Here is a 12,941-nt window from a genome sequence, read left to right as displayed (position 1 = left end):
GTAACATTCGATTATCTCTCTCTCGCTCGTTGTCCTACACTAGCAAAAGTTGATAAGCAGCTTCAAAAAGCTGAAACAGCCTCAAATAGACTGACAACTTAAAAGAAACCCTGAATATAGGCCAATCACGTGTGAAAGTAAGTAGTTACACCAAAAGTGCAGTGGAACACTGGCTTGTTGGGAATTAAACAGTAGTTTTACCTAATATTCAATCACATGCGTGAGAGGGACATAAACTGAAGTACATGAAACTATGATTTGCAGCAGTTTTTTAAAGATTATGCAAGTGCTCCTGACACAATCTATATTTTTTAGAGGGGCCATAGAGACACACACACACACCAACATTTAAAAAAATGTTGACACTTTTTAGTTGCATTTTGGACTCTACTGTATTCTATCTTTTGCACCAAAAATAGTTTATCCTGCATAATCAAATCAAATCAACTTTTATTGTCATTGTTAGTGCACAAGTGCAGTACAACGAAATGTAGGCTTGCGGCTCCCGAGAGTGTACATTTAGATTAAGACATTTAAACATTCAACATACATTTGTACATATATATTAACATAAACATAACCATAATAAAGTGCATTGGCAGATGAGCAGGCTTTAGAGTTTATTTGTGGAGTTCAGTAGGATGACAGCCCTGGGAAAGAAGCTGTTCCTAAATCTGGTCGTACGGGTGCGAATGCATCTGTAGCGTCTCCCAGATGGCAGGAGGGCGAACAGACTGTGGCTGGGGTGGGTAGGGTCTTTGATGATGGACCGTGACCTCCGTAGACAGCGTTTCTGGTATATGTGCTCTATGGTCGGTAGCCAGGTGCCGGTAATGCGTTGGGCAGTTTTGACTACCCGCCGCAGGGCTTTCCGGTCATAGTAGCTACAGCTGCCATACCATACTGTGATACAGTTTGTCAGGATGCTCTCTATTGTGCAGCGGTAAAAGTTAGAGAGGATCAGAGGTGACAGGTTACATCCCTTCAGCCTCCTTAGGAAATATAGGTGCTGCTGGGCCTTCTTCACCAGAGAGGAGGTATTGAGGGACCAGGAGAGGCCTTCCGTGATGTGGACTCTGAGGAACTTAAAGCTGTCCACCCTTTCCACCACAGCCCCATTGATGTGGATGGGGGTGTGACTTCCGCCTTTAGACTTCCTGAAGTCCACAATGATTTCTTTGGTTTTCTTGATGTTAAGGGCCAGGTTGTTATCGGCGCACCACTTCACGAGATGCTGGACCTCCTCCCTGTAGGCTGACTCATCATAAGTTACAGATATTTTAAATGTGAAAATAAAAGTTGTTGTTCAGACTTCCTACAACTTTACAGGGTCCAGTTCCATATATTTTGTATTTAACTTACACGGGGTAGCCACATGTATTTTATGTGGACAGTTAACATCGAAAAATTAGCATGGATTTAAATTCCCCACACTGCTCTTAGTTCAATCCAAAAACGTCATTAAAATGGGGTGAAACAAATAAATAGCAGGAGACTAAATCAAAATCCAGTTCTCTCCTGCTACCATGCAACTACTGGGAATGGTATTGGACAGGCTGACTTGAGAAATCTCAGAACAGGACAGGATAGCATGTGGCAAGAGTGGTGTAGCATGGGAAAGTGTCAAGAGAATCTGGAACAATATGGGAATCCAAGAATGGAACGGTGACTGGTATAACGGGCATGCCCACTAAATACAGACCAGCAAAGGGCATAACATTTACACAAACTAAGTACAGATTCATAAACACACAGTAAATTAATGACACTACTGGAGAGCCAGCATCATATCTCCCCCACAAGCTGCAACAGACACTCCTTGGCACCCTGTCTGTTTATTCCTGCAGACTGTTTTATGGAATAATACATACACTGCTCGCGATGGGAATCCCAACAATTGCAGAAACCCTGCTAACAGGCTCAGCCCAATTTTGTAACATTGATCAGGAGCAAACTGCAATAAAATAATAACCCATTACCTCACAACCACTCCTACGATTGCAGCAATGTTTCGTTATTTTTGAAAAACTTCTCTCTCCCCCCCCCACCCCGGCAACAACCCTGCCAATAACACTTGCAATTTTCCCGGTTTTAAAATGCAAGGTCTCTCATCACTGACAGGGTATAGGGCCCTGTGTCATTAACAAATATTTTTTTACGGATCGGTGGCTAATGGGCCCTTTAAATCTCAGCTGAGTGACTGCCAATTCTTGATGCTCTGGAAACATGTAACCCGGTAGTACATATACAGACAAACAGCCATTGTGGCTCGTGGGATGACCTCAGGAATTTGAATTCAGGACCATTTTTACCATCAAATGTTGACAAGCGGGCACTGGATCTGAAACGCATGTATATGATTGTTAATTTGTTTTAAAATTCCTTTAAAACCATTGTAGTTTTCCATTAACCTTGGAAATGGCACAGTGCTTTTAGATAGGAACAGTCCTTCAGTGATGCTTAGAGCACCAATTGTTATGTTTGTTTCCTAACTACCCTCCCAGAGGCAATTTTTCCCTCCCAGTCCTCTGTTTTTGGAGGTAGACTTACCCCACTTTATGCATTGAGGCATCATCCTTCTGAGGTCACAGGCTCCCCCAGTTCATGGAAGCACTCTTCTTCTCTCTCTCCTACAGTGGAGACACTTCCTCAATCAATGAACACACTCTCTTCCCTAACTCCATGTTGTGTTTGTACCGCTATACACAACTACATAAAATAATAAAGTAGCAGAGACTGAGAGTAACTTCAAGTGATCTTTACTGGGTAACTGGGACTTCGGCACTGACTATACAAATCGATACGTGTCTGTTACATACGCTCGCAACTAAGGATGTACATCCGCAAAACAAAGTAGTCCCTTCAATGTTGTATACATTACACTTCCTCCCCCTTTAGTTTAATAGTATATTAACGCAAAATTTCTATAATTAACATACAGAGCCTGTCTTTACAGTAACCTTTTTGTTTTCTTAAAAGTAACAAAATTCAAATTCCAACATAACATTTTATTTTGTCAACAGCCCTTTTACAAGTCAAGTCTCTGGGGAGGCCTCCTCTGCCTCTCTGGATAACGTCTCTCCAGACTCTTTTACTTTGGGGAATGAGACTGTACAGGTACAGATGCATCAGGTGACCTATCAGCACAGGTAGAACTCTCAGCTGTGGATGAGGCTGGTGTTGATGCTGATGAGTCAGGAGTGTCTGTTTCCATGTCAGGTGAGTCTGGGCGAGGTATAGGGTATTTTCCACCTGAACATCCAGAATTTGGTCCACATGACGTCTCAAAACGTTCTCTCCCACATCCACTGTATACATCAGTGGTCCCTCTCTTGTGGACATTGTACCTGGTTGCCACTTTTTCATCCGGAAATCACGAGCAAGAACTGACTGTCCCACACTGAAGCTTCTTGTTGGCTTAGCATTCAAATGTTTGAACTGTTTGTTCTCTACATCACGACGTACATTCGGTTTAAGAAGGTCCATGCGAGATCTCAGGTTCCTGTTCAGAAACATCAGCGCTGGAGTCTGATTAGTGGCTGCGTGTACTGCGTTCCGATAAGCAAAGAGGAAATTGTCTATCTTGTGTTGCAGTGGTAGATTCTCGCTGTACATTGCTTTGATGTCCTTCTTGAAAGTCTGTACGAATCTTTCTGCCAAGCCATTTGTAGCTGGATGGTACGGGGCAGATGTGTAGTGCTCGATTCCATTTTTCCTCATGAAACCTTGGAATTCATCAGAGACAAATTGTCGTCCATTGTCTGTGCAGATTTGTTCTGGTACGCCATTTCTAGCGAACATGGTCCTCAGAACTGAAATGGTCTTTTCAGATGTGGTTAATTTCATTTTAATGACCTCGGGCCATTTGGAATGTGCATCGACTGCAATCAAGAACATGGAGTCCATGAATGGTCCAGCAAAGTCGATGTGCACACGTGCCATGGTGATGAGGGCCATTCCCATGGATGGAGAGGGGCTTGTGGTGGTGCGTTCTGGACCTTTTGACATCCTGAGCAGCTCTTTGTCAGGTCCTCGATCTGTTTGTCAATTCCCGGCCACCACACGTATCCACGGGCAAGGCTTTTCATCTTTACCGTACCTAAGTGGCCTTCATGCAGTTCATCTAGCACTCGGTTACGAAGCTTGGGAGGAATCACAACTCGTGAGCCGCACATCAGTGTTCCCCGACACACTGATAACTGCTCCCTCCTAGCTGAGAATGCTGGAAACAATGAGTAACCATGCGCTGGCCATCCCTTCACAGTGATGTCATAAACTTTTGACAATGTAGGGTCATTGCGTGTTTCTCTTTCAATGAGGGAGTTTGTCACTGGTAGCTGCTCAACATAAGAACATAAGAAATAGTAGCAGGAGTAGGCCAATCGGCCCCTCGAGCCTGCTCCACCATTCAATAAGATCATGGCTGATCTGATCATAACCTCAAATCTTCTATCACTCTCCATCCCACCCGAACCCATGTGATCTCCCGGGAGAGGCGAAAAACCAGATAAAACACCCAATGGCCAATTTGGGAGAAAAAATCTGGGAAATTCCTCTCCGACCCATCTAGGCGATTGAAACTCTTCCAGGAGATCACGCTGTCCCTATATTTTCTACAGTACTTACCTTCTGTAAAGGCGATCTCCACCCCAGCCAGGAACAGGAATTAAACCATCTCCTGAAATCTAACACAGAATTAGAACACAAGAAGTAGGAACAGAACCAGGCTACACGGCCCCTGGGCCCGCTCCACTACCCACAGGGCCATGACCATTCCGAACCTAGACTCATGTCCAATTTCCTGCCCGCTCTCCGTAACCCTTAATTCCCTTTACTTCTTGGAAACTATCTATTTCTGTTTTAAATTTATTCAATGATGTAGCTTCCACAGCTTTCTGGGGCAGCAAATTCCACAAACCTACCACCCTCTGAGTGAAGAAGTTTCTCCTCATCTCAGTTTTGAAAGAGCAGCCCCTTATTTTAAGATTATGCCCCCTAGTTCTAGTTTCACCCATCATTGGGAACATCCTCACCGCATCCACCCGATCAAGCCCCTTCACAATCTTATATGTTTCAATAAGATCGCCTCTCATTCTTCTGAACTCCAATGAGTAGAGTCCCAACCTACTCAACCTCTCCTCATATGACCACCCCCTCATTCCCGGGATTAACCGAGTGAACCTTCTTTGTACTGACTCGAGAGCAAGTATGTCTTTTCTTAAGTATGGACACCAAAACTGTATGTAGTATTCCAGGTGCGGTCTCACCAATACCTTGTATAACTGCAGCAATGCCTCCCTGTTTTTATATTCTATCCCCCTAGCAATAAAAGCCAACATTCCATTGGCCTTCTTGATCACTTGCTGCACCTGCATACTAACTTTTTGAGTTTCGTGCACCAGGACCCCCAGATCCCTTTGTACTACAGTACTTTCCAGTTTCTTGCCATTAAGATAATAACTTGCTCTATGATTATTCCTGCCAAAGTGCATAACCTCACACTTTCCAGTATTGTATTCCATCTGCCAAATCTCTGCCCACTTACTTAGCCTGTCTATGTCACTTTGCAGGTTTTTTATGTCCTCCTCACTCACTACTTTCCCTCCCATCTTTGTATCATCTGCAAACTTTGATATGTTACACTCGATCTCCTCCTCCAAATCGTTAATATAGATTGTAAAGAGTTGGGGACCCAGCACTGACCCCTGCGGAACACCACTAGTTACTGATTGCCAGTCTGAGAATGAACCTTGAGCAATAATCTTTTGTGTGGCACCTTGTCAAATGCCTTTTGGAAGTCTAAATACACTACGTCCACTGGTTCCCCTTTATCCACCCTGTATGTTACTTCCTCAAAGAACTCAAGCAAATTTGTCAAACATGACTTCCCCTTCATGAAACCATGCTGAGTTTGTCCTATTAAATTATGTTTATCCAAATGTCCCGTTACTGTCTCCTTTATAATGGACTCTAGCATTTTACCAACCACAGATGTTAGGCTAACAGGTCTATAGTTTCCAGCCTTCTGCCTACTACCTTTTTTAAATAAGGGTGTTACATTAGCAGTTTTCCAATCTGCCGGGACCTTTGCTGAGTCCAGGGAGTTTTGGAAAATTATTACCAATGCATCCACAATCCCTACCGCCACTTCCCTCAAGACCCTAGGATGTAAGCCATCAGGTCCAGGGGATTTATGCGGCTTAAGTCCCATTATTTTACCAAGTACCACTTCCTTAGTGATTTTAATCGTATTTAGCTCCTCTCACCCTAGAGCCCCCTGTTTGTCCAGTATTGGGATATTCTTAGTGTCCTCTACCGTAAAGACTGATACAAAATATTTGTTCAGCGTTATTGCCATCTCCATGTTTCCCACCATTAATTTCCCAGTCTCATCCTCTAAGGGACCAACATTTACTTTAGCCACCCTTTTTCTTTTTATATAACTATAGAAACTTTTGCTATCCGTTTTTATATTTTTTGCTAATTTACTTTCATAATCTATCTTCCCTTTCTTAATCAATCTTTTAGTTATTTTTTGCTGTCTTTTAAAGACTTCCCAATCTTCCATCCTCCCACTAGATTTGGCTACCTTATATGCCCTTGTTTTTAGTCGGATACTATCCTTAATTACTTTACTTAGCCACGGATGGCTATCTTTTCTTTTACACCCTTTTTTCCTCAGTGGAATATATATTTTTTGGAAGTTGTAAAATAACTCCTTAAATGTACACCACTGATCATGTACCATCTTACCCTTTAATCTATTTTCCCAGTCCACTCTAATCAATTCCGCTCTCATACCTTCATAGTCTCCTTTATTCAAGCTCAGCACGCTTGTTTGAGATCCAACCTTCTCACCCTCTACTTGAATATGGAATTCAACCATGTTATGGTCACCTTTTCCAAGGGGATCCTTTACTAGGACATTTTTAATTAATCCTGTCTCATTACACAGGACCAAATCTAAGGTTGCTTGCCCCCTGGTCGGTTCAGTTACATATTGCTCAAGAAACCCATCCCTAATACACTCAATGAACTCATCCTCAAGGCTGCTCTGCCCAATTTGATTTGTCCAGTTAATATGATAGTTAAAATCCCCCATAATTATAGCTGTTCCCTTATTACAAGCCTCAACTATTTCCTGATTAATACTCCGTCCAACAGAGTTGCAACTGTTCGGAGGCCTATAGACTACGCCCACTAGTGTTTTTTTCCCCTTATTATTCCTTATCTCTACCCAAACTGTTTCACTATCCTGCTCCTTTGACCCAATATCATTTCTCTGTATTATAGTGATTCCTTCCTTTATTAACATAGCCAGCCCACCTCCCCTCCCTTCCTGCCTGTCCTTCCTGATTGTTAAATAACCTGGTATGTTTAATTCCCAGTCATGGTCACCCTGCAGCCATGTTTCTGTAATGGCCACAAGATCATACCCATATGTAGTTATTTGTGCCGTTAACTCATTCATTTTGTTACGAATGCTACGTGCATTCAGATAAAGAACTTTCAAATGTTTTGTGACACTTAGTTCCTGTTTTTTCCCGTTTTACTACTTTACCTTTTACTCCACACCTTCTGTCCCTTCCTGACATGTTCTGTTTTTTAATTTCCCCACTGCTACCTAAGTCTATGACCTTCTCCGTTGTCATTTCTGTTATTTGCTCTCTAGAAACCTCCCCCCCACTAATTAGTTTAAAGCCCTCTCTACAGCCCAAGTAGTGGTTGAATTTCTTGACTCCCCACACAAGGCTGAGGGCCTCTCGGTCAATCTGTGCATAATTGCGTTCAGCTGTAGTCAATGATCTTGAGGTAAAGGCTATTGGTCTTTCTGATCCGTATGGGAACTTATGTGACAACACGACACCAATGCCATGGGGTGAAGCATCACATGCCAGTCGAATAGGTAAGGATGGGTCAACGTGAGCTAGCACCTCTTCTGAAGTAATGAGTCTTTTACTCTCTTGGAAAGCTTGTTCACAGCTGTCACTCCACTTCCATTGTGACCCTGTCTGTAGCAGTGCATTTAGTGGATGTAACACTGTGGATAGGTTAGGCAAGAACTTGTGATAGTAGTTCACCAGTCCAAAATATGATCTCAACTGAGACACAATTTCAGGTGTTGGTGCATTAATCACAGCTTCAATCTTGTCTGGAGGCTTGTGTAAACCGTCCTTATCAATCACATGTCCACAGTATGAGATTTCCTTTTTGAAAAACTCACACTTGTCTTGGTTCGCTCGGAGCCCATACTCCCGTAACCTGATGAGCACCTGTTCAAGGTTGGAAAGGTGGTCGTTGTCATTCTTGCCAGTAATGATGATGTCATCAAGATAACACTGAGTACCTGGGATCCCCTGCAGGACTTGGTCCATTGCCCTTTGCCAGATTGCAGGAGCTGATGCTATTCCGAATACCAGCCGATTGTACTGGTAAAGGCCTTTGTGCGTATTTATTGTCAGGTACTTCTTTGATGCATCATCAATTTCCATTTGGAGATAGGCCTGGGCCAAGTCAATCTTTGTGAAGCGTTCCCCTCTTGACAGGGAAGCAAAGATGTCCTCAATGCGAGGCAATGGGTACTGTACTGTGTGGAGGACTGGGTTAACAGTCACTTTAAAGTCTCCGCAAATGCGCACTTTTCTTGGCTTTCCTGGTTTTGTGCTGGAGGTTTTCTTCATCACTGGAACTATAGGTGTGGCCCATTCACTCCAATCCACCTTGGACAGGACCCCTAACTGCTCCAAGTTCTCCAGCTCTGCTTCTACTGAAGGGCGAATTGCATAAGGCACTGGTCTGGCCTTATGGAACTTTGGATTTGCGTTCTCCTCAATCTTAATTTTTGCTTTCATGCCTTTAAGTGTTCCTATTCCCTTCTTGAACACTTCCTGAGAGTCAGAGAGTATTTGTGACAGTCTCTCAGGATTGGCGTTGCTGTCCTCCTTTGCTGACATAAACAGTGCTTGGATGGTGTGCCAATCCAACTGTATTTTCCTAAGCCATTCGCATCCCAGCAATGGTGGTCCTCCATTTTCCACTACATAGAGGTTCAATTGCGGTATTTCTTTTCTTTGTATGTCACTGTCACTTTTATTTTACCTTTGGGGCACACTCTTTGTCCTGTGTATGTTTTTAACAGTGCTTTAGCTGGCCTTAGCGGTATGTGTGAAAACAGTTGTTTGTAGTCATGTACAGAGATCACTGTTAAAGCGGAGCCTGTGTCCAACTCCATTTTCAGCCTAACTCCTGCCACTTCTGGAGTAACCCATATTATTCTGTGATCCCCTGTCGCTTTCACACTGTGTAGTTTTAGACAAGCCAGATCCTCTTCCTCTGAGTCTGTGTCACTTTTTTCTTTATCTGAACTGTCTCCAGTCATGTGGTGTACCTTCTTGTATCTATCTTTGAAAGGTTTCTTGTTTTCAGTCACTTGATGTACCTTTTTGTTACTCTGTATTGTATCAGTTTTTGGCTTCTTCTTTGCTTTGCAGACCCTTTCAATGTGCCCTCGTCTGCCACATTGTCTGCAGTCTTTATCTTTAAACCAACAGTCATTGTGGTCATGTGACATTTTGCCACAGCGATAGCACTTCTTTTCTTGTTTCAGTGACATTTTATTAGTTGAATATTCCAGGGATTTTTGTTGAATTTCTAAAGCGCCACGTGCTGCTGCTTCCATTGATATTGCAATACTTAGAGCCTTCTCCAATGTGAGGTCTTTTTCAGACAGGAGCTTCTTTTGTGTGCTTTCACTTTGCATACCACACACAAATCTGTCCCTCAATGCGTCTGATAAGCCCACTCCAAATTGGCAATTGTCAGATAATTTGCACAACTTTGCCAAATATTCAGAAATGCTTTCATTTTTGCTCTGGTTCCGTTTATGGAATTTAAATCTTTCGGCTATGAGCAGTGGTTTGGGGCTTAAATGGCCTTGGAGTGTGTCCACTATTTGTTTGAATGTTTTGTTTGCTGGCTTTTCAGGGGTTAATAAACTACGTAGCAGCCTGTATGTCTTTGCGCCCATAACACTCAGCAAAACAGTGGCTTTCTTTTCTACCTCCACTCCGTTAGCCTCACAGTACAACTCCACTCTTTCAATGTAAGTTGCCCAGTCTTCAATGCTGCTATCAAATGCTGCAATAGTGCCAATCATCGCCATTTTTTTTCCCAAACCCGTTTTTCTTTCTTTACCTGTTAGCTAGCGTCATACAAGTCCTGTGCACTTTTCACTTCACTTACGTATCCCCTGCCTAGCTTAGCAAGCGTGCACCGTTTTCTCTACCTTCTCGCTCCTTTCTTCCAAATTTCGGTGTCCTCTGGATATGATGCCAGAGTAGGAAGACATAGGTTCATAATTACCGTCGCCAATTTGTTGTGTTTGTACCGCTATACACAACTACATAAAATAATAAAGTAGCAGAGACTGAGAGTAACATCAAGTGATCTTTACTGGGTAACTGGAACTTCGGCACTGACTATACAAATCGATACGCGTCTGTTATATACGCTCGCAACTAAGGATGTACATCCGCAAAACAACGTAGTCCCTTCAATGTTGTATACATTACACTCCACTTCCCCCTCCTCCTCTTTACCCTAGTTCTTGGAGGCAGTTCCCCCCCATATTCACAAAGACACTTTGCCCCACCTAGTTCACAATGGCATTCTCCTGCCCTTCCCGTTCTTAAGTTTATTAACATGTTTAAAAGCTACATAAATGTTTATTGATGTAAATGATGCAGGATCAGTCCAATACAAGCACAAGTGCAGTGTAAATGTTACTCATCTGAAGCCACAGTAGGTTTGCTTTATTCCCTTGCTATCCTGGCCTAAGGCCGGCTATTCTGCCAATACGACAACGGTGCACCGTGGCTGCAGTGTGTACCATCTATAAGATGTACTACAGCAACTCGCCAAGGCTTCTTCGACAGCACCTCCCAAACCCGCGACCTCTACCACCTAGAAGGACAAGGACAGCAGGCGCATGGGAACACCATCACCTCCAAGCTCCCCTCCAAGTTACACACCATCCTGACTTGGAAATAGATCACCGTTCCTTCATCATCGCTGGGTCAAAATCCTGGAACTCCCTCCCCAACAGCACAATGGGAGTACCTTCACCACGCGGACTGCAGCGGTTCAAGAAAGCGGCTCACCACCACCTTCTCAAGGGCAGTTAAGGATGGGCAATAAATGCTGGCCTTGCCAGCGACGCCCACATCCTAAGAACGAATTAAGAAAAGAACACTGCAGTAATGAGAATGTCAAAATGCTTGCAATGACAAAGAATCCTTGAGAAAGCCTTGATTCAGAAACATGTCACAAATAAAAGTCATTTTAAACTCCGGATTCCTACGAGGGTGAGTTCTAGCTACATGGTGCCTCTGCACTCTCTGTATACAACAACTTGCATTTATAAAGCACTTTTTAGGAAAACATCCCAAGGAGCTTCACAGGAACGTAATCAGACAAAAATGAACACCGAGCCATAAGAGACATTAGGAGAGGTGAAATAACAACAGAAAATGCTGGAAAAACTCAGCAAGTCAGGCAACATCCGTGGAGAGAAATTTGAGTTGACGTTTCGGGGCTGCTTGGGTGTGGTGCTGAAGGGCAGACAACGCCCATGGTACTGGGCACTGCAAGAGTCTGCACCTTCAGCAGTGAAGGGGAGAAATTTGGAGGTTTTTTTTTCCTCTCCCATTCTCTCCTTTTTCCCCAAAGGTGCTAAATCTTTGCTAGGGTACAGCTCCTCGGGCTCTGATCAACCTCTAGTACTCTGGCAGTGGTCAATATTCAGGGTTGGGTGTGGTGCTGAAGGGCAGACAACGCCCATGGTACTGGGCACTGCAAGAGTCTGCACCTTCAGCAGTGAAGGGGAGAAATTTGGAGGTTTTTTTTCCTCTCCCATTCTCTCCTTTTTCCCCAAAGGTGCTAAATCTTTGCTAGGGTACAGCTCCTCAGGCTCTGATCAACCTCTAGTACTCTGGCAGTGGTCAATATTCAGGGTTGAGCGATGGCAGTGAGTGTTTGACCCAGCTACTCATTGGATAAACTCACTGAACCATCGGAGGAACTGGAAAGATTTTAAAAACAGAACATCAAAAGATGATTCTTTCTAAAGATTTGCTAAGACTTCAAGTGAGCAGAATAATGTCCTGGCATAAAATTCCAGATTATTGAGCGTTTCTGTTCCCTTTATCAGGGTATTTATTTATAGATATCGCTATGGGTAATCAGTTACTTAATCTCACAAGTCAGGTGACACAATGCCGCACAGCACAAGTGATTTATGAAGGTCACCTGCTAAAAATTATATTACAGCCTCAGTTTCTTTTCCATCTGCTGTTGTAATATATAATGTAGTCTGAATAAAGTACAAATAATGCCAATAAAGGTTAAAATGGGATTATTGTGCAGGTAATACATTGGATGTTAGGGTGCCTCAGTTTGAGTCATGCTCTGTTCAGTTTATAATCGAAGGCACTTTGAGCAGGGAAGCAGTAAATAGAGGCTGCATCATCTTCAACCAGAGGGGAAAGAGGGATTTTGGGGAAGAATCCCTCCCAGGATGTCTCTGCCATCTTCTGGTGACTGGCAACAGGAGTCATTGGCAGCAACTGGGAAAAGGGGCAAGTACCCTCCCTCTTAGCTGCAGGCATTGGGATAGACAGATGAAGAAAGAAGCGGGAACTTCATCGAAATACCTTCGTACAAATTGGGATAACTAACTGTGGGAAGTAACGGTAATGTCATCACCACTGCGTAGACTTGCACTGTTCTTTTATTGTAACTACAACAGAAACTCTCCTCTTGCTATGGTTTGTTCACTTTATAAATGGTAATTGTTGCCTTAATTAGGAGAGATTGCTGTAAGAATCATTCCTTGGGCTAAATTGAGAACTACTTTCTCTCTGCCACATTACCACTTCAATTTG

The 12,941-nt window shown here is 43.3% G+C and overlaps 1 protein-coding gene across 1 annotated transcript in view; it reads right to left on the bottom strand.

Moving 5' to 3' along the window:
• Positions 1-12,941, bottom strand: part of myrf (myelin regulatory factor) — a 326,052-nt gene that overhangs the window by 164,086 nt on the left and 149,025 nt on the right. The window lies entirely within an intron of this gene.

The sequence above is a fragment of the Somniosus microcephalus genome, chromosome 15 (assembly GCF_052327205.1).
Source record: "Somniosus microcephalus isolate GS21.2 chromosome 15, FLI_Smic_1.0, whole genome shotgun sequence".
NCBI classification, from domain to species: Eukaryota; Metazoa; Chordata; class Chondrichthyes; order Squaliformes; family Somniosidae; genus Somniosus; species Somniosus microcephalus.
The sequence above is the reverse complement of the archived record's forward strand: the minus strand, read 5'-3'. Positions and strand labels throughout refer to the sequence as shown.